A 24,816-nucleotide genomic window follows, 5' to 3' on the forward strand; every position below is an offset into this window, starting at 1 on the left:
CTGTCAAATTTTAACCAAAAAGTTAAAAATTTCGCGAAATGGTTCACAGCCTATGCAAACTGCAAAGCAATCACGCAAGGCATGTGCTTTCTGAAAAGCTTTGCCTCACATCGACATCAGTGTAATGTAACAGTATCAGTAGAGTCTAGAGTAACAGTTAGAGAGTCGCATCGGTATCGGAAGGAAGTGCTCGCTTGTCGGTCCGTTTCTTTCTAGTTTCAAAGTAAAATTATCTGTATCAACAAACTGAACTGCATATTTTATAATGTTTATACCCTTTTTTGATGAAATAAAATTGTTTTGAACTCAAAATTGTGGCATTTTACAACTGGTTTGATAAAAGCTTTCACGTTGTACAATTAAAAGTGTGGCTGTATAGCAGAATAAATGCATAAGAAAATAAGTATTATAAAGTGTTGCTGTGTGCGTGTTAAAACCACCCCTGTGTTTTACGAAGCGTTCTTTCCTTGTGTTTAGCTGCCAAACTTTTGCGGCTTGTGTACGAAGGGAGTAAACGGGATAGAGGTAAAATACGCTATCCATTTCTGTTTACTATACAAGTCAATGCACTTGTCTTATGCTTATGGATATCTACAATCTCTACAATAGTGTTAAATGCGAGTGAATCTAACAAGAAAAAGCTTTTCTTCTGTGAACTGAATAAAAAAGACGAACCAATTTTATATTATAACAGTAAAATAATGAAGAATGAAGAAAAATTAGATAAATGTAGGTGATATTATAAATCAATAAATATATAAGCATAAACTATGAATTTCGGGGTAAAGATACATATTTCAGTCAAATAACGTGAACTAGGGTTTGTGTATTACTAACGGTAATAATGACAATAATATCAAAATGCGTAAATATGTGCCATTATACTTTTTATATTGCTGGTGACAGACAAGTGTTATATTTGCATTATCATATACGAGAGCATTTTTTGTGTTTTCTTATTTTGGTGGTCAAACATAAAACTTTCCAAAAATTTTGTTCTGGATAACTTTGAATAGGAACTATGCAAAAACAGCAGGTATATATTTTTAATAGAACTTTTAATACCTAGTGGTTATTGGAAAACATTTTCCATACTCTAGGAGAAAAGGAAAGTAACAGGCAGCGAAAAGGAATTTCACCAAAAAAACTGACGTGCAGCAGCTGACGTTAGAAATGGTTGGTCAAGAATATGGTTTTATTGTATTTTGTTACTGTGTCATTAACTCATTACATAAAATCAGAGTACCGAACATTTCTCGAGTATCTTTTCAAAAGGTCCAACAATGTTTAAATGACCAGTAGCCTTACGACTTTGAATATATCTGCTAAATTTTGGTCTCTGCTAAAAACGGTCTTTAGGGTTAATGTTTATTTAATATACAGTAATACCTCGATATAAAGCAACCTCGATTCAAACAACTTCAATATAACGTAACTCGATATAAGATAACTTTTACCTCGATATAACTTAATTTTTTAAAATTAATAAAAACAACTGTATTAACTTTCATTGAAGTTAAGTGTGATCTCGCATTACTACTGTGCGATTTCTATTTCTTAAATGTTGTAAGTTATGATACAATTTCGTTATTTAGATTTTCAAATTTCAATTAACAAAATCTTTACACACTGTTCGCTTCTTCGCATTTTTTAATGAATCTTTCAAATTACAAGACCAATCATCGTGAATTTGCAGTTGCAATCAATGTCGTTCGAATAGGAATAAATTTCGTTTTTGCTCCGACATAACGTAACTTTGATATAACGTAACGAATATAGAAATAAAATTGCTTTATATCAAGGTATACTGTAATTTAATAAAATTATTTAAGAACGCTTACTGATATGAATCAAATAGGATGTACAGTAGACCAAACTTCAAAAACGCAATAATTTACTGTAGTGTAAAAATGCATCATTTTTCTAGGGGTGTGTTTTTAGAGCAGCTATTAATGTAATTTTGACATAGGACTACGTCTTTGTTTACTATACTGGGTCAGGGCTTCGACCGATCCTTTTTTTCTACCGCAGTCATATCCACGTACATTCAAGTTCACACCGTCCGTTTAGTGGTGGAATACGAACGCTATGCATACGCAACTGGCGGTTTGCTCAGTCAAACGCCGATTGAACGCAGTAGAACGAATGCGTTCTATGCCTTTTTGACATTTTCGTTTTGATCAAGTTGCCTTTACCGTTTGCAGCAGCGAATAACTGCAAAACAGTCAAATGACTGGCAGTCACCACGCTAACGAAAAGCAACCGCGCTATGTGGCGCTATCATATATTCAACCTACTACAAAAAAAACAACCACTACATGTGCATGGAAGAAGTCGATCAGACTCCGTCCAATACAAACGAACATTTTACTTGCATCGGACCGACGTCCGGGTGACAAACTGTTACTGTGAGCAGCGGATTTGGAGACAAAAAGAGAAACGAAAAAACTACAAGGTATACAGCCCTAAGGGTTGTACGAAAGGGTGACGTAGGACTATATCAGATCATTAGATCAAACACTAATGTTAACTGCATTTCTGGCATATGTATGTTTATAAGAATCTGTGAGTGCCATTGTTTAAATGAATGATTAAAAGAGAAGAGCAAAATATTCAGATTAAATTCTTCATTGAATGCAATAGTGGCTTTGAAAATACGTGAACGGGGGTTTATAAGTACAACGCCTGCAACCACTGAGACATAGAGATTGCAATTAAAAAAAACTTCTGTGGATCATAAAGGTTGAAATAGTAATTGATGAACAGCCTCAAATTATTGTATTAAATATGATTATGCGTAGCTTGACATGCTTGAATAACCTTACTTTAACTCATTTGTGGCCTTTAAAAGGGCCATTGGTTACAAATAACATTAAAGCCAGAGCACGTTCATCGCAAATATGACGTGCCATTCGAATGTGCTTCTCTTTTGACATGAATGGCAACAGGCACGTAAGTTAGCGGCGTCGTTTTACTGTCTTTTGCACCGGGAAGGTTTTACTAGTTTACTTTCACAGCTTAGCGCTTGTTACATAGCAGAAAATATGGCACATACGCAAAAATTTCTGTTTTATTTGTACGAGAGTCCCTATCTTCTTACCACAGGGGTGAGGGGTCTCAAACCATCATAAAATAAATTCATGCCTCCAAAAACCCCCACATGCCAAATTTGGTTTCATTTGCATGATTAGATCTCGAGTTATGAGGAAATTTGTTGTTCATTTGTATAGGACCCCCCTTCATAAAAAAGGTAAAAGTCGTAATTCATTATAGAAAACCCGATTTAATCCACCTAGTGGTGAAAGGAACCTTTGTTATACGGTCTTACTTGCTGTTTGAGATAGAAACCGACACGTCTTTGGAGTATAATCCATCTATTGGTTAACGTTGCGTAGTGCGTTGGTTTACATAAAATTTTTGAAAATTGAATACGTTTACAAAATTTGAACAAAATATGACCACTTATAAATTTTGATAGATCCTTTTTTCATGAAATTGCTGAATAAGGATAAGTAAGTTGTTAATAATTTGAGTAAGTGCAAGTAAAAGTAAGTTGTAAGAGCAAATATTATTCTTTAACATATACATTGCGTAGTAAAGGTCTAGTTTATAGATTTTTGAACTATGCATAATTTCCTGTAATGCCTATTTGATTCACACCAATAAAGTTTTCTAGAATAAATTTCATCAATTTTTATTAACCTTCGGTTACTCACGCTGTTGTATTTTGTATAACACGTGTAAAAGTGACTTTAGCATGGGTTTATTCTTTGGCCCCTCATCACCCTTCCTTCATGCTGAGTTCTACATTATCCCGAAGACGCTTCTTATGGTTAGTATACTGGTATGAGGACCTAATGAGGTAATGGTTTTTAACCTCAGGAGGACTCACCAGTGCTAATTCTAACGAGGCGAAACAGGTTTGGTATAGTAGGACATGCATCGAAGCATGGGTAAAACCCTCAACACATAAACACGCATAAAAAAATATAAGCTTATCGTTTACTCAATAACGATAAAGCAAAGAAACGCAGTGCAGAATACAGCATACACCCGGGCAACATTACAATAGATCAATAATGTTGTGGTAAAAAAAACACGTGTAGGTTTTTGAACGTCATATTGTTATAAAGTTACAAATCGTTGTGTAACTAACGTATATTCTTCAATAAACTTGTTATGAGCAAAATGTCATAATTATTCAATGCATTAATACTTTAAATTGTTGAGAAAATTGATCAGCATAAACTGACATCACAGAAATGAAGCAATCAGCATATGAGGTGTACCGGAATTGGCCTGGAATTTTCTCTCGTTTCTTCATATGGAAAAATGGTGTCTGTATGCATCAAAACAATCAGCAATAATGTAAAATGTTTAAAATGTATCCGTCTGTTGGTAGTCGAGTAATTTGGGGTCAAAATTAGGGTATTTTTTATAATCAAAGTTCTACAGTTCCTAAACAAGCAAACATAGAGGTATACTATATTCAGCAAAGTGGTGTATTCTTACTATTTGTGCAACTTTATAATACGTGAAAAAGTCATACAACAATTACGAAAAGAGCTAAAATAAAAAACTGATTTCACTAATTCATATACAATAAATAATATTTTTCTAGCTTCGCTGAAGAGATAGGGGGTTACTGTCTTCAGCAAAATTTCTTGTAATAATATACTCTAAAACTTTGCAGAATACATCAATGTGTTATATTGAAACTGAAGAAAAATAATTTTTAATATCTTTTGATCGGCAAAACCAATTCTACTGAAATTTTGCAGATATATTTGCAGCATTAAAATCTCTAATTTGATGTCAAAATAATTCAAACTAGATAAATCATCTTAGATGAAATGGTTATAAATTATTATAAATTTTAATGTGCTGTATTTAATTGCTCGTAACTTTCAAATTGAACGTCCAATCAAAAAACAAATCAATAGTGATCTATTAGGCTATGTTACCTTTCAAATGAGACTAATAGCGCCAAAGTCGGTTTAGCCATCTCTAAGAAACAGGCGATAATTATTACCTTGTCAAAACAGGTTTTCTTAGGATAACTTTTAAACTACTAGTTTGTTTTCAATAAAATTTACCCGAAAAATTTAGCGTTAACAAGAGGTTTCATTCGATACCAAGATCGTTGAAATCGGTCACTTGGTTCCGGAGAAAATCGTGTCACGTAATTTTCATGTTTTTACTTATAACTTTTAAACGAAATGTCGGACCTCGAACTAATTCAATAGTGATATACTAAGCAATAATACCTTTCAAACAAAAGTAATAGCGAACAAATCGGTTCAGTCATCTCCGAGAAACAGGCGATAGAAAAGTTGCACCCCGCACATACATACACACATATACACACACACATACACACACACACACACATACACACACACATACACACACACACACACACATACACACACACACACATACACACACACACATACACACACACACACACACACACACACACACACACACACACACACACACACACACACACACACACACACACACACACACACACACACACACACACACACACACACACACACACACACACACACACACACACACACACACACACACACACACACACACACACACACACACACACACACACACACACAGACATTGCTCAGTTCGTCGAACCCTGTCGATTGGTATATGTGGCTCGGCCCTCCGGGCATCGGATCAATTTCGTGTTTTTCGACCAATTCCTAAACCTTTGTTATAGTATAACAAAGGTAAAAAATCTTGCCTCCAAAACCCCCACATGCCAAATTTGATTCAATTCGCTTAATTAGTTCTCGAGTTTTGAGGAAATTTGTGTTCCATTTGTATGGAAGTCCCCGCTCTTAGAAGGGGAAGGGGTCTCAGTTCACCATAGAAAAAATTCTTATCTCCAAAAACCCCCACATGTCAAATTTGGTTTCTTTTGCTTGATTAGGGATGAAAGCCCCACTTCCTAAAGAGGAGAAGGGTCTCAAATCACTATAGAAAGAAAATTTGCCTTCTGAAACCCCCATATGTCAAATTTGGTTCCATTTGCTTGATTAGTTCGAGATTTATGAGGAAATTAATATTTCATTTGTGTGGAAGCCCCCCTTTTAGAAGTGGACGGGATTGTAGAACACCATAGAAAAAATTCTTATCTCCAAAAACCCCCACATACCAAATTTGGTTCCTTTTGCGTGATTCGTTTTCGAGTTATGAGGAAATTTGTATATTATTTGTATAATAGCCCCCCCTTCCTAAAGAGGGGAGGGGTCTCAATTCACCATAGAAAAAAGTTTTGCCTTCTGACACCCCCAAATTTGGTTCCATTTGCTTGATTAGTTTTCGAGTTTTGAGGAAATTTGTGTTTCATTTGTATAGGAGACCCCGCCCCCTCTCACGCCCTCCATAAAATTGTTCTCTTACCCCCTCCATAAAATTGCTTCATTTGATCATTTTATCTATCCAACGACATATTAATTGTACAGTTTCGTTCAGTAGTTTAGTAGTTATTCGCATTTGAAATCTTTCATTCAAACGTTACACTATTTTTGTTTTCACAAAGTGCTACCCAGTCCCAGTATAGTAAACAAAGACGAAGACCTACGTCAAAATACGTCATCTTATGCTTCCAAATTCCAGTCAGTTTGCAGTTCAGATTCTTCATATGAACGCGCAAAGCGGGGCAAAGCGGGAGAACGACTGTTTGCTTTTGCAGAGAGGCCGCATGAATTGTAAGACGGCAGCAGCTCGAGCGACAGATTGACTGGATTCAAAAAACAGTCAAATGATCGTTCAAAAAGCGGAGGTTGAATGCGGAAAGTATCGCATTCACGGCAGTCACATTCAACTTGTGATCCCTTTTCAAGTCCTGTACTGGGTAGCACTTCGTGAAAACGAACTTAACGTTTCTATCGGTGCATAGAATTCCATCGTCATAATGTCGTTGAATAGAAAAAATGTTCAGCAGTTTTATTACGATGCGATTCAATTGTTAAATAGTCCAAATTCATTGAAAAGTTAATTTTTTGAATTTTAATTTTTCAGCCATTTATTATGCAAGCACATTTGTGCTTTCCTTGCCCCAGACGACGATTTTATACACCTGCAATTTTATTTTATTCTACTTGGTTCTTTTCATCTGACCTTCATAGGTCTACATAAAGTATGTATAGGGTTGCCAAGTCACCGGTTTATGGCCGGCCCGGCCGGTTTTTCACTTTCAAGTCGGTGAATCAATCCGGTCAATCCGACAAAAATACGGTTTTCCCACGCTGTACGCTTCAAGCTGACCTGTTACTTATTAAGGAAGTGATAGGCTGGTGCTGAAACGAGGCAGGTGCCAATCAGAGATGACTTGGTTTTGAACCTTATTACCCTGATCGGCGACGTAGACCATATCCCCCTTTTTGAGATATTGCAGTCTGCGTGCTATTTGTGCTCCGCAATTGCAGAGTAAGGGTTGCGTGCTTGAATATTCTTGTACGAAATCAAGATTCCGAACATGATATTTACTCGGACAATGTCCTGTCACAAGACCGGTAAGCGTGCTGATATCTCTCTTATTGAGACTCAGCAACTTTTGAGTACCTTAATACTCGACGTTCTAGATGGTTGGATTGTTTATGCGATTGTACGGCCATCCAATTGGCCATGACTGTTCGGGTCTCCCATAGTTTCAGCTCACCCTTCAGAGTTGGAGCCATCTCGTCTTTCGACTCACTACGAGTCGGCGTATTGAGGATAGACGAGGAACAGGGCTAGGTGTTCATGCCCTCCTATGCTCTTATTCTCCCCTCCACCTCTTTCGTGTCTGTTTTTTCGGTAGAGGGAGCATTCACGGTAAGAAATCACTGCATCAGTGACCGGCTTAATGCAGCAAGAACAAGTTACTGTGGAGGGCACCCTGGCACTCCACAAGCTCCGTTGCGGCGAGAGAACTTATAGAACCCCCTCCACCATTCATCCCCCGGCACGGGTCGCGACACACCTTGGATTAGGGGTTTGTCCATTCAAGTTTTTACGTAATAGCACATACACACACACACACACATACACACACACACATACACACACACACACACACACACATACACACACACACACACACACATACACACACATACACACACACACACACACACACACATACACACACACACACACACATACACACACACACATACACACACACACACATACACATACACACACACACACATACACATACACACACACACACACACACACACACACACACACACACACACACACACACACACACACACACACACACACACACACACACACACACACACACACACACACACACACACACACACACACACACACACACACACACACACACACACACACACACACACACACACACACACACACACACACACACACACACACACACACACACACACACACACACACACACACACACACACACACACACACACACACACACACAGACATTGCTCAGTTCGTCGAACCCTGTCGATTGGTATATGTGGCTCGGCCCTCCGGGCATCGGATCAATTTCGTGTTTTTCGACCAATTCCTAAACCTTTGTTATAGTATAACAAAGGTAAAAAATCTTGCCTCCAAAACCCCCACATGCCAAATTTGATTCAATTCGCTTAATTAGTTCTCGAGTTTTGAGGAAATTTGTGTTCCATTTGTATGGAAGTCCCCGCTCTTAGAAGGGGAAGGGGTCTCAGTTCACCATAGAAAAAATTCTTATCTCCAAAAACCCCCACATGTCAAATTTGGTTTCTTTTGCTTGATTAGGGATGAAAGCCCCACTTCCTAAAGAGGAGAAGGGTCTCAAATCACTATAGAAAGAAAATTTGCCTTCTGAAACCCCCATATGTCAAATTTGGTTCCATTTGCTTGATTAGTTCGAGATTTATGAGGAAATTAATATTTCATTTGTGTGGAAGCCCCCCTTTTAGAAGTGGACGGGATTGTAGAACACCATAGAAAAAATTCTTATCTCCAAAAACCCCCACATACCAAATTTGGTTCCTTTTGCGTGATTCGTTTTCGAGTTATGAGGAAATTTGTATATTATTTGTATAATAGCCCCCCCTTCCTAAAGAGGGGAGGGGTCTCAATTCACCATAGAAAAAAGTTTTGCCTTCTGACACCCCCAAATTTGGTTCCATTTGCTTGATTAGTTTTCGAGTTTTGAGGAAATTTGTGTTTCATTTGTATAGGAGACCCCGCCCCCTCTCACGCCCTCCATAAAATTGTTCTCTTACCCCCTCCATAAAATTGCTTCATTTGATCATTTTATCTATCCAACGACATATTAATTGTACAGTTTCGTTCAGTAGTTTAGTAGTCATTCGCATTTGAAATCTTTCATTCAAACGTTACACTATTTTTGTTTTCACAAAGTGCTACCCAGTCCCAGTATAGTAAACAAAGACGAAGACCTACGTCAAAATACGTCATCTTATGCTTCCAAATTCCAGTCAGTTTGCAGTTCAGATTCTTCATATGAACGCGCAAAGCGGGGCAAAGCGGGAGAACGACTGTTTGCTTTTGCAGAGAGGCCGCATGAATTGTAAGACGGCAGCAGCTCGAGCGACAGATTGACTGGATTCAAAAAACAGTCAAATGATCGTTCAAAAAGCGGAGGTTGAATGCGGAAAGTATCGCATTCACGGCAGTCACATTCAACTTGTGATCCCTTTTCAAGTCCTGTACTGGGTAGCACTTCGTGAAAACGAACTTAACGTTTCTATCGGTGCATAGAATTCCATCGTCATAATGTCGTTGAATAGAAAAAATGTTCAGCAGTTTTATTACGATGCGATTCAATTGTTAAATAGTCCAAATTCATTGAAAAGTTAATTTTTTGAATTTTAATTTTTCAGCCATTTATTATGCAAGCACATTTGTGCTTTCCTTGCCCCAGACGACGATTTTATACACCTGCAATTTTATTTTATTCTACTTGGTTCTTTTCATCTGACCTTCATAGGTCTACATAAAGTATGTATAGGGTTGCCAAGTCACCGGTTTATGGCCGGCCCGGCCGGTTTTTCACTTTCAAGTCGGTGAATCAATCCGGTCAATCCGACAAAAATACGGTTTTCCCACGCTGTACGCTTCAAGCTGACCTGTTACTTATTAAGGAAGTGATAGGCTGGTGCTGAAACGAGGCAGGTGCCAATCAGAGATGACTTGGTTTTGAACCTTATTACCCTGATCGGCGACGTAGACCATATCCCCCTTTTTGAGATATTGCAGTCTGCGTGCTATTTGTGCTCCGCAATTGCAGAGTAAGGGTTGCGTGCTTGAATATTCTTGTACGAAATCAAGATTCCGAACATGATATTTACTCGGACAATGTCCTGTCACAAGACCGGTAAGCGTGCTGATATCTCTCTTATTGAGACTCAGCAACTTTTGAGTACCTTAATACTCGACGTTCTAGATGGTTGGATTGTTTATGCGATTGTACGGCCATCCAATTGGCCATGACTGTTCGGGTCTCCCATAGTTTCAGCTCACCCTTCAGAGTTGGAGCCATCTCGTCTTTCGACTCACTACGAGTCGGCGTATTGAGGATAGACGAGGAACAGGGCTAGGTGTTCATGCCCTCCTATGCTCTTATTCTCCCCTCCACCTCTTTCGTGTCTGTTTTTTCGGTAGAGGGAGCATTCACGGTAAGAAATCACTGCATCAGTGACCGGCTTAATGCAGCAAGAACAAGTTACTGTGGAGGGCACCCTGGCACTCCACAAGCTCCGTTGCGGCGAGAGAACTTATAGAACCCCCTCCACCATTCATCCCCCGGCACGGGTCGCGACACACCTTGGATTAGGGGTTTGTCCATTCAAGTTTTTACGTAATAGCCATGGATAACAACTGTTAAAACCTTTGGAGGGCTTTGGTTCCTAGTAGTTATACCTTCTACAAGAACCGTCCTGCAGACGGAGAGTTTACACTCAGTCTTCGCATGAATGCCCACTTCTCTGTCAGCATACGACGCTAGTTTCCATCGGTTGTCCGATTTCTACTAAGGAGCATATCCCGGATAATACCACGAAGAGCTAGAGATAGGAATTGCTGAATAGGAGGCTGTGGAACTTCGTGGTGGTTTTTGGTGGTTTTCCCACATACGGAACCGGATTTGTACTTTTTGTCAGATTTGTTAAATTTTCTGATAAATTCATTAGCAATCTGGCGCTAACGTACATTAAATTATCACTTAGCGCCAGAAGCAAGTAATTGTCATTTAAAACTAGCTATCTTCAATAAATGTTCGTTGAGGTGGCGACCTGTTTTTTTTTAGAGTCAGGACCAACCGGCCGGTTTTTGTAATTTTGCGACCTTCCACGAATGTGCATAAAAACCCCACCATTTTTTTATAATGCATTACGTAATATTATATCACATCACATACAGATTACAATAGGACTAGGTTGTCATTACTAAAAAAAGCTTCTGCTTGTTTCTGAACGATCTTCTGGCAGTGTACTGTATGGTAGCGGCAGCGAAAGCAAAAGCAAAAGTCTCGGTGGGAAAATTAACTCTTCATAAAGCGCTCATAAAAGCTGGTGGGGTCGACTTTGCTCGCTCTCCTTTCAGTGGGAAAATCCAGTAGGGAAGTGGATCAAACACCGGCTGCTATGCTAAAAACTTGGTTTATTCTTCTTCTCTTCCTATAATCATTAGCACTACTGCTGCGAAGTGAACGGCTGGACGAGTCGAAATGGAATGGAATGGGGTGATTTTCTTTGGGTGGGCTGCTTTTATGGCTGCGGGATGATGACAGTGTGTGTGTTGCGCAATACCATGTATGCGCAGTGTATGCTGCTGGGTCCGGGCTTTAGTTTCGGCTGGAGACGGAACATCCTCCCCCGGTTGAAAATCCGCGGTTCTCTGAACATCGCCGGATTTTTCAACTAACTCGTTGTCTTCGATAGGCAGGATGGATACCTTGTTGATTGGACGACGATACTTGCAGCCTTTGGAGAATACATCGACTGCACGAACAAGTCCATCGTCACCAGGGTAGACTGCTACGATGCATCTTAATTTCCAGTTGAGGTGTGGTTGGTTCCGGTCATGAAGCAGGACGATCATGCCCTCGCGAACATTGGGCATCTCTGTTGGTTCTTCTTTTGGGGTTGCAGGGTGTTCAGATAATCTTTGCTCCAAGCACTCAAAAAATGTTCACGAAGGAGTTGAAGATGTTGACAGCGCGTCAAACGGGAAACCTTGACGTCTTCTAAGGAGGGCTCAGCTGGAGCGATGAGTGGTCGTCCGATGAGGTAGTCAGCCGGGGTGAGAACTCGTGGATCCGCCGGGTCATTCGAGACGGTGAATAAAGGGCGAGAATTCAAGATGGCCTCCAATTGAGCCATGACAGTCGAAAGCTCCTACAATGTCAGCTTCACGTTGCCGACGACACGCTTTAGATGTGTTTTCAGGGTGTCGATTCCCTGGAAAATCAGGGATAACCTGGAAATGTTAGGGAAATTTGTTTCAACCTGAAAAAGTCAGGGAATGTCAGGAAATTTCATTTGAAGTCAGGGATTTTTGGCATGGGAAAACAATATACCGCCATCCGGGGTGAGATTGTGCCAAAAACCAAAAATGTTTTCGTCGCCTTGGTCCATGCCGAATATTCCGAGAAGATATTTCTTGACTCTTGTTGTAAGTTTTTTGTTGTTTAGATAGGTAGCCGTACTAGGGCTGACGCTACCGAGTCTCGTGATGGGGCTGCCATCTTGCAGTGTCGAGACACACTGTGCCTCCTCCCCTGTTGGTATACGACCTTAGTTTCCATCGGGGTTGGTTACCCGATCTCCGCTAACGTTGCTCGTATTCCCGCTGGTACCACGTGGAGGTAGGGGTAGGAGTTGCTAGATAAGAGGCTAGGACCACAATGGGGTCTGTTTTACGCGTTATCCAACCATTTACCAGCTTCAAGTAATACTGCACCTTTTTATTTAAGGCCATTGCGTGTGACCAAATCAAATAGAATATGACATGTTATTTTTACATGCGTTCTGCTATTCTGCTGTGTACAAATTTCTCAGAGTTTCGAAATTTGGAATTCCATAAATCTGCGACTGACCAGATCATTTTTCTCAATAACGGTTGGATCGGTTTTGGGTTTAAAGGGAAGGGCTCACAAGCTTCTTGATCACTATCAATATTTTTTGGATTCCTCGATATTAATGGAATATTTAGATCAAATGTTGTGTATAGTATAAATTTGTTTCTTTTGTACAGAAAGTGACATAAAAAGTTCATACCAGACTGGTGGATGACACGCAAAGCGCATAGTTTGCTGGAAGAATACTTTTACTGTTTTTACTGCGGCAATTCAGCAAGATTGTTAAAACACTCTTCGATGCTTGGAAAACAAATATTCATTTATATTTAGAAAAAACTCAACATTTAAAACAAGCAAATTTTGCCTCTAGATAATTCCAGACTTCCGGGCCGAGATCGGACTTTAATTGGAACGAGGACTAATCAAACTGAACCAAGATCAGTCTGTAAAAATATGCTACGATATTCAACCTGAACGAGTCAGAACCCGGACTTTAATTTTTATTCTCATATCGATCACTAGTGAAAACCCACGGTTTAAGCGTATTCGAATGAAAGACCATCTCAACCTCAACATTCTGATTCAGTCTAACAAATCAGTCATATCTATGAAAATCGACTGCGAGCAGAGAGTCGATAGAATCGCAAACCCGAAATTTTCCTGAATATCAAAAGTTGGCTGCAAGCACCTAGGTCGAATAAAAGCAAATAATACAACGATGCTGCGTTGCTCGATTCATCGTTATGTCATTTGTCATCAGAAGTTTTCAAATTCCTGAGGAACAGTTATTTCCGTAAATTTTCACAACAAATCGAAATAGCTGCTCAGACAAATCAGGCTTGGGGTCAGAAAGTTTCTTCTAATTAACTAACTTCTATATATATATATATATATATATATATATATATATATATATGGGTCATTCCACGGGAAATTTACAATCAAAATTTTTTTTCTCTTCGGAATATTTTTTTTACGTTCTTTGTTCAAAAAAAATCGACGCGTATTTATGTATTTCGATGTTACTGTTGGCATTCGCAAGATATGATTTTTTAAAGTATTGTAATTCGAAAAAATCACTATTTTTAAAATACTGATTGTAAACACAGTTTGAAATGTCAAAAAATGACTTTCTACCAGATGTGTTCACTATTCCACAAGCTTTCAAAATTGGTATACCATACCTCCTCTCGATTGTTTTTCAATAGTTAAATAGTGCAGTTTTATAAACAATTGCATTTTTTTCAAAGTTGGAACTTTTTCTTCTCGATTTTTTGTACTTTAAAATATTTGTTCATCTTTCTCGAAGAAGCACCAGCTTGAGCACCAGCTGGAGAAATGAAAACTCTGGAAGTTATGAGTTTTTACCATGCTGCATCAAAATCCGGACGGTACCGATATCCGGACACCTTCACTAATTTATCCTTATTAAGTTAGAATATGTACAAATTATGAGGTGTAGCTACGTGGATTACTTTGCAAATATATCGTAAGATCGTTTAAACATAATCAGTGGCGCAGTAGGCTGCGCGAAATAACTTAAATAAATCCAAACGTAACGTTAGTGTCGAACAGTGTCTTTTTTCTGCGAGTTTTTTTTAGATGCAGTGTTTTCGCGATTTAAGGTTTTGGGAGCTTATTATTACAAAGAAACCAACTTTTTAGGCTTAGTATCAACAAAGAAGGTTAGTTTCCATTAATTGAAACGGTGTCATTCATTAATGTGTCGAAATAAAGTGTATTTTTATGAATAACTAGCTGACCCGACAAACTTCGTATTGCCACAAATTAACCTGTGTTGTACATAAATCATGAATCTCGGATGATCTTTGTCACAATCCCGAGTTTTGCAAGCCCCTCAATGGGCGGCGCTTCCGACGGCGGGTCACCGGCAACACTCGCGACCGTCTCGTCCTGAATGATCTAGTGTTGCTATAGATAGTTTTTGTGGTCTTGTATTGACTAATGTTTTATGGAAGAGTCTCGAATTTCTCGAGTTCGATTAGTTTTTGAGTTTCGCAAAAATTTCTGTTTTATTTGTATGAGAGTCCATATCCCCCTATCACAGGGGTGAGAGGTCTCTAACTATCGTAAAATGAATTCAAGACTCCAAAATCTTCCACATGCCAATTTTGGTTCCATTTGCTTGATTAGTTCTCGAGAAAAGAGGAAATTTGAATTTCATTTGTATGGAAGCCCACCCTCTTAAAGGGGAGATGGGCCATAACTCGCTTTCTAAAGAAGAGAGGGGTCTCAATTCACCATAGAAAAAAATCTTGCGTCCAAAACCACTTACATGTCAAATTTGGTTCCATTTGCTTGAATAGTTCTCGAGTTATGAGGAAATTTGTTTTTAATTTGTATAGGAGCCCCCCCCTCTTAAAGTGGGGAAATCCATAGAAAATATACCATAGAAAATATTCTTGCCTACAAAAACACCCACATGATAAATTTGGTTCCATTTGCTTGATTAGTTCTAGAGTTATGAGGAAATTTGTATTTCGTTTGTATGAGAGCCCCCCCTCTTAAAAAGGTAAGGGGTCCTAATTCATCATAGAAAAAATGGTTGCCTCCAAAAACACCCACATGCCAAATATGGTTCCATTTGCTTGATTAGTTCTCGAATTATGAGGAAATTTGTATTTTATTTCTGTAGAAGCACCCCCTCTTAAAGTTGGGAGGGGTCCTAATGCACCATAGAAAATATTTTTGCCTCCAGGAACCTCCACATGCCAAATTTGGTTCTATTTGCTTGATTAGTTCTCGAGTTATGAGGAAATTTGAATTTCATTTGTATAGGAGCCCCCCCTCCTAAAGTGAGGAGGGGTCCCAATTCATCATAGAAAAAATTTTTGTCTCCAGAAACACCCACGTGTCAAATTTGGTTCCATTTGCTTGATTAGTTCTCGAGTTATGAGGAAATTTGTATTTCGATTGTATAGGAGCCCCCCTCTTAAAGTGGGGAGGGGTTCTAATTCACCATAGAAAATATTCATGCCCTAGAAAACTTTCACGTGCCAAATTTGGTTCCATTTGCTTGATTAATTCTCGAGTTATGAGGAAATTTGCATTTCATTTGTATAGGAGCCCCCCTTCCTAAAGTGGGGAGGGGTCCCAATTCATCACATAAAAAAATTTTGTCTCCAAAAACACACGTGCCAAATTTTGGTCCATTTGCTTGTTTAGTTCTCGAGTTATGAGGAAATTTGTATTTCGTTTGTATAGGAGCCCCCCCTCTTAAATTTGGGAGGGGTCCTAATTCACCATAGAAAATATTCTTGCCCTCGAAAACTTTCACATGCCAAATTTGGTTTCATTTGCTTGATTAGCTCTCGAGTTATGAGGAAATTTGTATTTCATTTGTATAGGAGCCCCCCCTCCTAAAGTGAGGAGGGGTCCCAGTTCATCACAGAAAAAATTTTTGTCTCCAGAAACACCCACGTGTCAAATTTGGTTCCATTTGCTTGATTAGTTCTCGAGTTATGAGGAAATTTGTATTTCGTTTGTATAGGAGCCCCCCCTCTTAAAGTTGGAAGGGGTCCTAATTCACCATAGAAAATATTCTTGCCCTCGAAAACTTTCACATGCCAAATTTGGTTCCATTTGCTTGATTAATTCTCGAGTTATGAGGAAATTTGCATTTCATTTGTATGAGAGCCCCCCTTCCTAAAGTGGGGAGGGGTCCCAATTCATCACATAAAAAAATTTTGTCTCCAAAAACACCCACGTGCCAAATTTTGTTCCATTTGCTTGATTGGTTCTCGAGTTATGAGGAAATTTGTATTTCGTTTGTATAGGAGCCCCCCCTCTTAAAGTTGGGAGGGGTCCTAATTCACCATAGAAAATATTCTTGCCCTCGAAAACTTTCACATGCCAAATTTGGTTTCATTTGCTTGATTAGCTCTCGAGTTATGAGGAAATTTGTATTTCATTTGTATAGGAGTCCCCCCCTCCTAAAGTGAGGAGGGGTCGCAGTTTATTATAGAAAAAATTTTTGTCTCCAAAAACACCCACGTGTCAAATTTGGTTCCATTTGCTTGATTAGTTCTCGAGTTATGAGGAAAATTGTGTTTCTTTGGTACAGGAGCCGCCCCTCTTAAAGTGGGGAGGGGTCCCAATTTACTATAGAAAATATTCTTGCCCTCGAAAACCTTGACATGCCAAATTTGGTTCCATTTGCTTGATTAGTTCTCGAGTTATGAGGAAATTTGTATGGAAGCCCCTCCTTTTTAAGAGAAGAGGAGTTATAATTCCCCTTATAAAGAGGAGAGGGGTCTCAATTTACCATAGAATAAATTCTTGTCACCGGAAACACCCACATGCCAAATTTTGTTCTATTTGCTTGATTAGTTGTCGAGTTATGCAGAAATTTGTGTTTCATTTGTATGGGAGCCCCCCCTCTTAGTGGTGGGAGGCGTTTCTAACCATCACTAAAACCTTTCCTGGCCCCAAAAAACCTCTACATGCATATTTTCATGCCGATTGGTTCAGTAGTTTTCGATTCTAAAAGGAACATACGGACAGACAGACAGACAGACAGACAGACAGACAGAAATCCTTCTTTATAGGTATAGATTACGCTGTCCGGAATTAAAACCATGTTTTTAAATCCGGACAAGTTTGATTATTGATGGTAACTACCTAATGTTTTTCTTAGAAAATGCGAAAGGACACACTGAACCAGGCAGAAGGTGTGGTAAGAGAAGGAGTCTCGATCCATGGAACCGTCAAAATATTTGGAAATGCAAAATACTTCAAGGCAATTAATGTAGAAGTATTTAATCACTTTCGTTCTCTGGTTAGGTACTTGGGTCAGTGTAGTACTTGACTAAAATCGTACCGTTAATGGCATTAAAAGTAAAAAAATGTATAGAGAGATGATTATTCAATACTACAAGTGACAGGTTGTTTACTTATAGGCATACATTTCTTAGACAAAATATGAAAAAGTTTTGCCTGTCCGGAAAACGATTCAAAAGTGTCCGGATATTGATTCACTGAGATGTCAGGTGTCCGGATTTATGAACAAGACAAGCCTGTTTATTTCTCTTATTTTAATGTTTTTTATTGGGTTTTCATTGTAAAATTGACGTGTTATTGCGAATTTAAGCTTTATATTTGATTATAGTACAAAGCAATTACTAGAATGTTGCGAAAATATTGTTCACGGAGCATATTGAAAATATGACCTGCTTAAGTGTCCGGATATTGATGCAGCATGGTATGTCTCAGCGCGTGTGTTAATGTGAAGCGAACGGTGATGCTCAATCGATGTTCTAACCCACGGGCAGCTTCATAACGAGGCCGCCTTTGATGCTATTAAGTGTAACGTGTCGTTGAAGCACGCGTGGTCGTTCGCTCGTTTCCATTAATGTGCGCGCTTCGATATAAAAATTCATAGCTTCTAGAGTTTTCATTTCTCCATTTCCAAATTTTGCATGCTTCTTCGAGAAAGATGAACAAATATTTTAAAGTAAAAAAAATCGAGAAAAAAATGTTCCAACTTTGAAAAAATTGCAATCTTATATATAAAAGAGAAGCGAAAAAGTTCGACCGCGCATCACTTGAGAACGGAGCATCCGATTTGAGCCGTTTTTTCTTTAATGTGTTCGTATCCACCATCGCTATGTTTTTACGGCGAGAAAAATCAAAAAAATTAATGAAAAAATTAGAACACTCGAAAAATTAGTTTTCCATATAAAATGCACAGTACATTGAACGCGCCATGTCATTGGGTGCTATGACCATCGTACAATTTCTAAAAGCGCCTTTGCCGTATACAAACAATCACGTGGTTACCTTTATTGAAATCGCCACATGTAACAATGCTATTGACCATTTTGGTGGGCTTGATTTCATAAAATGTCCAATCAATAAGGTAAGTTGTACCTTAAAACCTAAACTCAAGCCTAAAGGCGCAGTAATAATATTTGTTCATTTCATTCATTCGTTCATTTATTTATCAATTTTATGAAACAAACACGAATTCCTTTTTACATCGAATGCGTAGCCAAAAGATCCAATTTAGGTTTACAAATGGTTTCAACACTAGATTCACTAAATTTATATTTCCTAATCGTCAAATGAAGAATACATTTTGAATATGTTAACGGATTATGTCTGAAGTTTTTGGAGCGTCTTAGTAGAACACGAAACCTGAAGTTAAATAAAAAAGAAATCTGTCTGTTTTCGAAGTTCAGTGTCTGTAGTTCGAAAACAAGCAACAATGAAGCCTGCAAGTAGTAGGCGAAATAAGTATCTGTCACGAATAAATAGGTATAAATAGTAGAATTTAATTGGAAAGTTTTTTTTTTAAATTTCAGAACGGATTATGTACATATTTCGTTTAACTGAGCTAATAAATCAACAGTAAAAGTATATGATTGCGAATTTTGACAGAAGTAGTGAACAAAGCAACTATTATGAATCGTATTTATATAACGTTAAATATAATTTGATTTTAGTCACCGTGCAATTGATCAATTGATCGTGAACAATTTGAATACATTTACATAACTTTAAATAGTAACTTTCAGTCGATTTCATTTCGTATTAGACTCCTTAAAGATGTAAAATGGTTTATAAAATGATGATTTTATTATAGTTTTAATGCGTGAATTGCCAAAGGAATGAAAGAACAATAAGTATTTATATCTAAAGGTTATTTTTATTAGCATTTTTACATGCTTGAAAAGGCGGTTAGAAACTACATTGATTTTGTGGATTTTTGGAATAATGAAAGTTTTTGGATCAGAAAATTAATAGTAGCGCAGTATTTTTTAAAGAATAACAGTTATCGAGATTCAGCAATGCCATTCCGTTGGCTAATGCTTATCAATAGATTCAATGAATCAAATAAAATAGTTGTTAGATATAGACGTTCTCTGAAACCTCGGCGTTTAATCAACCATACGCGAAGCTCCTCAAATAACGGTTAAACTCGACTTATACCTAGAGAACATACATTTTTCTAAAACACAACAATAATTTATCTGAAATTTACAAATTGTAACATTTAGTCCAATTCATGGCAGAGCCCACACAATTGTGTAGGTGAGACATGACTACTTTTAAAAATTTTTCCTTTCCTTTCTAAACGTCGTACTATTATATATATGGCACCAATCTCTTGTGTAAACATCGTAACTCGCAGGAAAAATAGAAAATAGCTGAAAAGAAATTTTATTTTGTATTTGGATTAATTATTGTCTAGTCTTCAAAATCTTGTGAAAACAGCAAAAAGTTTTATCTGTCGTATTTTCCCAAGTAACATTTTTGTTGTATAACAGCTTATCAAGCACTTGTACCACGGAAATCAGCTGTACAATAGTTTAATAAGCTATTATACAACAAAAATGTTACTTGAGTTCTTATTGGATCCATATTTCGAAATTGCTTAGATAAAAAAATATTGGTAATTAGGGTAACCAACGTATTTTGGACCCCCTCAACAGCTGTACATAATTTGGACACTTACAGCAAAATCAAATGGAAGTGTCCAAATTATGTACAGCTGCTGAAGGGGTCCAGAATAGGTTGGTTACCCTAGTATTTCTAATTGATGTAATTAAAAATTTACGAAAAATAACTTTTACAACTTACTTAAGCACATTGTTTGCCATACCTACACAATTGTGTAGGTTCGGCCTTATTGTATACCTACTTTTACCTTTACGTTCCCACCGGGACTTCAAAAATTATTGTACTTGCCGTTACACTTTTGGCTCTATCTTAACTATTTTTTGCTCGAATTTTATACAACTTGTATTCAAAGAACCCCCTTAGATTGACCTTCAATGAAAAAATATATTAGCACATTTTGGATTTTCCCGGAGATATTCCAGATCGCCGTGAGATTATTTTTTCGCGTCATAAGTAACAGATGAAATAAAACGAAATCTGCTGCTGCCATCTCATTTTGAGTCAGTAAGAATGAATACATTATACTGTAGAGCATTCGTTCATGCTCCACACTACGGAACTTCCGTTTAGAGTACTACCGGAACCTAAAACTGGTCATTTATAAATTGTAAAATAATAAAGAAGTGTGGCAAATGATGTATTCAACTACGGAATTTTCTAAGACAAATTCTTGGATCAACATTTGAATGTTTTTAAGCCAATCTGGACGTTCCGGTATATCTGTTGTATTAAGGTTAGTAAAAACTTAATTTGCAAAAAGTTAAGCGTATTTCCATAGCTACGTAGCGACCGTTCCACTGCTTCAGAAACTGAAGTCTATGAACCTCGAAGCGATGATCTTGCTCTAAACTAAACGGGGTCAACCCTATTCAATTATGTGGACTTCTTTACACAAAATAATTAGGTTTTCATGTTTTGTTTTTTCAAAGCCTGGCTTGGTATAGTCCAAAAAGGGTAAAAAATGTTAAAAATAGGGGAAAATGAGCAAAATGGGGCACTTTCCGATGACAAACGGGAAAGCGGTGGGCACCATGCAATTTTCTGGAAAATTTTACATAAGATCACCTACATTTTATCAGCCTGCAGGCCATATCTCAATTGCATCCGTTTTTTTGGCTCGTTTTGCCCATAGTGCAATGGTATAAGATAAGGCTGAACCCACACAATTGTGTACGAATTAGAAAACATTTATTGCAATGTGTAAAATACACTGGTTTTGGTATCTCGGACGATAAAAAAATTTTATATTGATCCAAAAACCAAAAATATTGTAACTAAAACCCTCCGTGCTTAAATAAAGGAATATAGAGTAGGGCGGGGCATAAGTGCGATGTTTGAAGTTGTCATCAATTTTCGCGAGATATAAAGAAGAACAACAACCAAATATATTTTATAGTGATGCAGCTACTCAATGTCTTTACATTCAACTATAAATCATCTGGAATAATAGTGTTATTGAAAATAAATTCTTCATTCTTCTGAACCAGTGCCGATTCGCACTTTTACCCCACTAGCGGGGTAAAAGTTCGATTACCGCGGGGCAAAAGTGCGAAGCTCGAATCTATGAAATTAGCACAGCAGTAGCTAACAAAACCATATTATCGTCAATCTGCGGTATGTTTCGGGAAGGAATATTCTCAATTTACACCTTTCCTATTTTCCGCTGGTGTATTGCAGCCTTCGACAGATCGAAACTTTCCCAAACGTTTGTTTTATGTTTCATCAGCGGAAAAACATTGTTTTTCTTCGACCAACATCTGTAGAGCACAGTTTTCTGCAGATCTTCCATTTCTAGTATCTGTAATATAGTGCCAAAAGCTGTATATAAGCTATACATTTTTGCCCCGTCTGTGAATCGCACCTTTACTCCGCTAGGCGCTTGACGGGGTTTGATTAAATTATGGAAAAGCGAAATATATTTTGTACACTCTTTTCACCATATTTTCAAAACAGATATGCGAGTGATGTAAAACAGTGTTACAAATTTTCAACAAGTAATATCCTCCTGTTGATATCGTATTACCCGTATAACAAAAAATTACATCAAAACCGCCCTAAAATAACATTTGCACATAACTCAGCAACTATGCTTCGTAAGCAACCAAAGTTTACGTTAGATTCAAGCAGTCAAAGTAGTCACCCATTAATGCCAATGTAGTCAATTTACTCGAATCTGCACCGATGAATCATTAAATCGCATCCTTACTCTATAACAAAGGTAAAAATGTAGTTTCAACCACATTTATGGTTGTTTTACGCGCAAACAGAAATTCCATTTCGTTTCAAACTGATATGTATGATTGAAATGAAAATATTTACATCGAAAACTCAATTTGACAATACTTTACTTTTAATTCAAAACTGTTATTTTCTTGATTCAAATAGAATTTCGTTTCGAAACAAAAATATTTTTAGGTTGTTATAAAAATTTCGTTTGAAACAAACGAATTTTTTCGCTCCGTGATAGAAACGAAACCTTTCCCCAAACAACCCCGTTGAGAATCGCGGCTATAACGCTGACGGACGAACAGCGTCGCCCGCAGTACCTTACAAGTCGCAAGAACTTGCATAGTGTCGTCGTCCCGTCAGTAAAATGAGTTAGATTCTCGATCCATGAATCGAACTTTTACCCCGTCAATAAATCGAACTTTTGCCCCGCTAGGCGCTTGACGGGGTTTGATTAAATTATGGAAAAGTAACATATATTTTGTAAATTCTTCTCACCACAATTTCAAGAGAGATATCTGAGTGATGTAAAACGCTGCTACAATTTGTGAATAAGTAATATCCTCCCGTTGATATCGTATTTGCCGTACAACGAAATATTACATCAAAACCGTTCTAAAATAACTTTTACCCATAACTCAGCAACTATGATTCGTAAACAACAAATGTTTATGAGGGATTTAAGCTGTCAAAGTACTCACCCATCCATGCCAATGTAGTCAATTTACTCGGAATCCGCACTGATAAATCATTGAATCGCACTTTTACCCGCATCGTACTTTTACCCCTCCTTACTCTATATATGGGTCATTCCACGGGATATTTACAATCAAAATTTTTTTTCTCTTTGGAATATTTTTTTCACGTTCTTTGTTAAAAAAAAATCGACACGTATTTTTGTATTTCGATGTTACTGTTGGCATTCGCAAGATATGATTTTTTAAAGTATTGTTATCCGAACAAATCACTATTTTTTAAATACTGATTGTAAACACAGTTTGTAATATCAAAAAATGACTTTCTACCAGATGTGTTCACTATTCCACAAGCTTTCAAAATTGGTATACCATACCTCCTCTCGATTGTTTTTCAGTAGTTAAATAGTGTATTTTTATAAACAACTAGGTGACCCGGCAAACTTCGTACTGCCATGAATTGGACTAAATGTTACAATTTGTAAATTTCAGATAAATTATTGTTGTGTTTTAGAAAAATGTTTGTTCTCTAGGTATAAGTCGAGTTTAACCGTTTTTTGAGGAGCTTCGCGTTTGGTTGATTAAACGCCGAGGTTTCAGAGAACGTCTATATCTAACAACTATTTTATTTGATTCATTGAATCTATTGATAAGCATTAGCCAACGGAATGGCATTGCTGAATCTCGATAACTGTTATTCTTTAAAAAATACTGCGCTACTATTAATTTTCTGATCCAAAAACTTTCATTATTCCAAAAATCCACAAAATCAATGTAGTTTCTAACCGCCTTTTCAAGCATGTAAAAATGCTAATAAAAATAACCTTTAGATATAAATACTTATTGTTCTTTCATTCCTTTGGCAATTCACGCATTAAAACTATAATAAAATCATCATTTTATAAACCATTTTACATCTTTAAGGAGTCTAATACGAAATGAAATCGACTGAAAGTTACTATTTAAAGTTATGTAAATGTATTCAAATTGTTCACGATCAATTGATCAATTGCACGGTGACTAAAATCAAATTATATTTAACGTTATATAAATACGATTCATAATAGTTGCTTTATTCACTACTTCTGTCAAAATTCGCAATCATATACTTTTACTGTTGATTTATTAGCTCAGTTAAACGAAATATGTACATAATCCGTTCTGAAATTTAAAAAAAGAAAACTTTCCAATTAAATTCTACTATTTATACCTATTTATTCGTGACAGATACTTATTTCGCCTACGACTTGCAGGCTTCATTGTTGCTTGTTTTCGAACTACAGACACTGAACTTCGAAAACAGACAGATTTCTTTTTTATTTAACTTCAGGTTTCGTGTTCTACTAAGACGCTCCAAAAACTTCAGACATAATCCGT

The 24,816-nt window shown here is 37.4% G+C and overlaps 1 protein-coding gene across 3 annotated transcripts in view; it reads left to right on the forward strand.

Annotated features, from left to right (window-relative positions):
* Positions 1 to 246: 246 nt before the first annotated feature.
* The window catches only part of LOC128738335 (protocadherin-like wing polarity protein stan), a 165,524-nt gene continuing 140,954 nt past the window's right edge, over positions 247 to 24,816 (forward strand). For 2 of the 3 annotated variants that reach the window (XM_053833384.1, XM_053833386.1), the window contains exon 1: positions 247 to 525. The gene's annotated coding sequence lies outside the window, so the exon portion shown is untranslated. Of the gene's footprint in view, positions 526 to 1,002; positions 1,037 to 1,100; positions 1,177 to 24,816 lie in introns of those variants that run through there. The other variant, XM_053833385.1, reaches the window with a different exon arrangement.

The sequence above is a fragment of the Sabethes cyaneus genome, chromosome 2, assembly GCF_943734655.1.
Source record: "Sabethes cyaneus chromosome 2, idSabCyanKW18_F2, whole genome shotgun sequence".
In the NCBI taxonomy this organism is placed as follows: Eukaryota; Metazoa; Arthropoda; class Insecta; order Diptera; family Culicidae; genus Sabethes; species Sabethes cyaneus.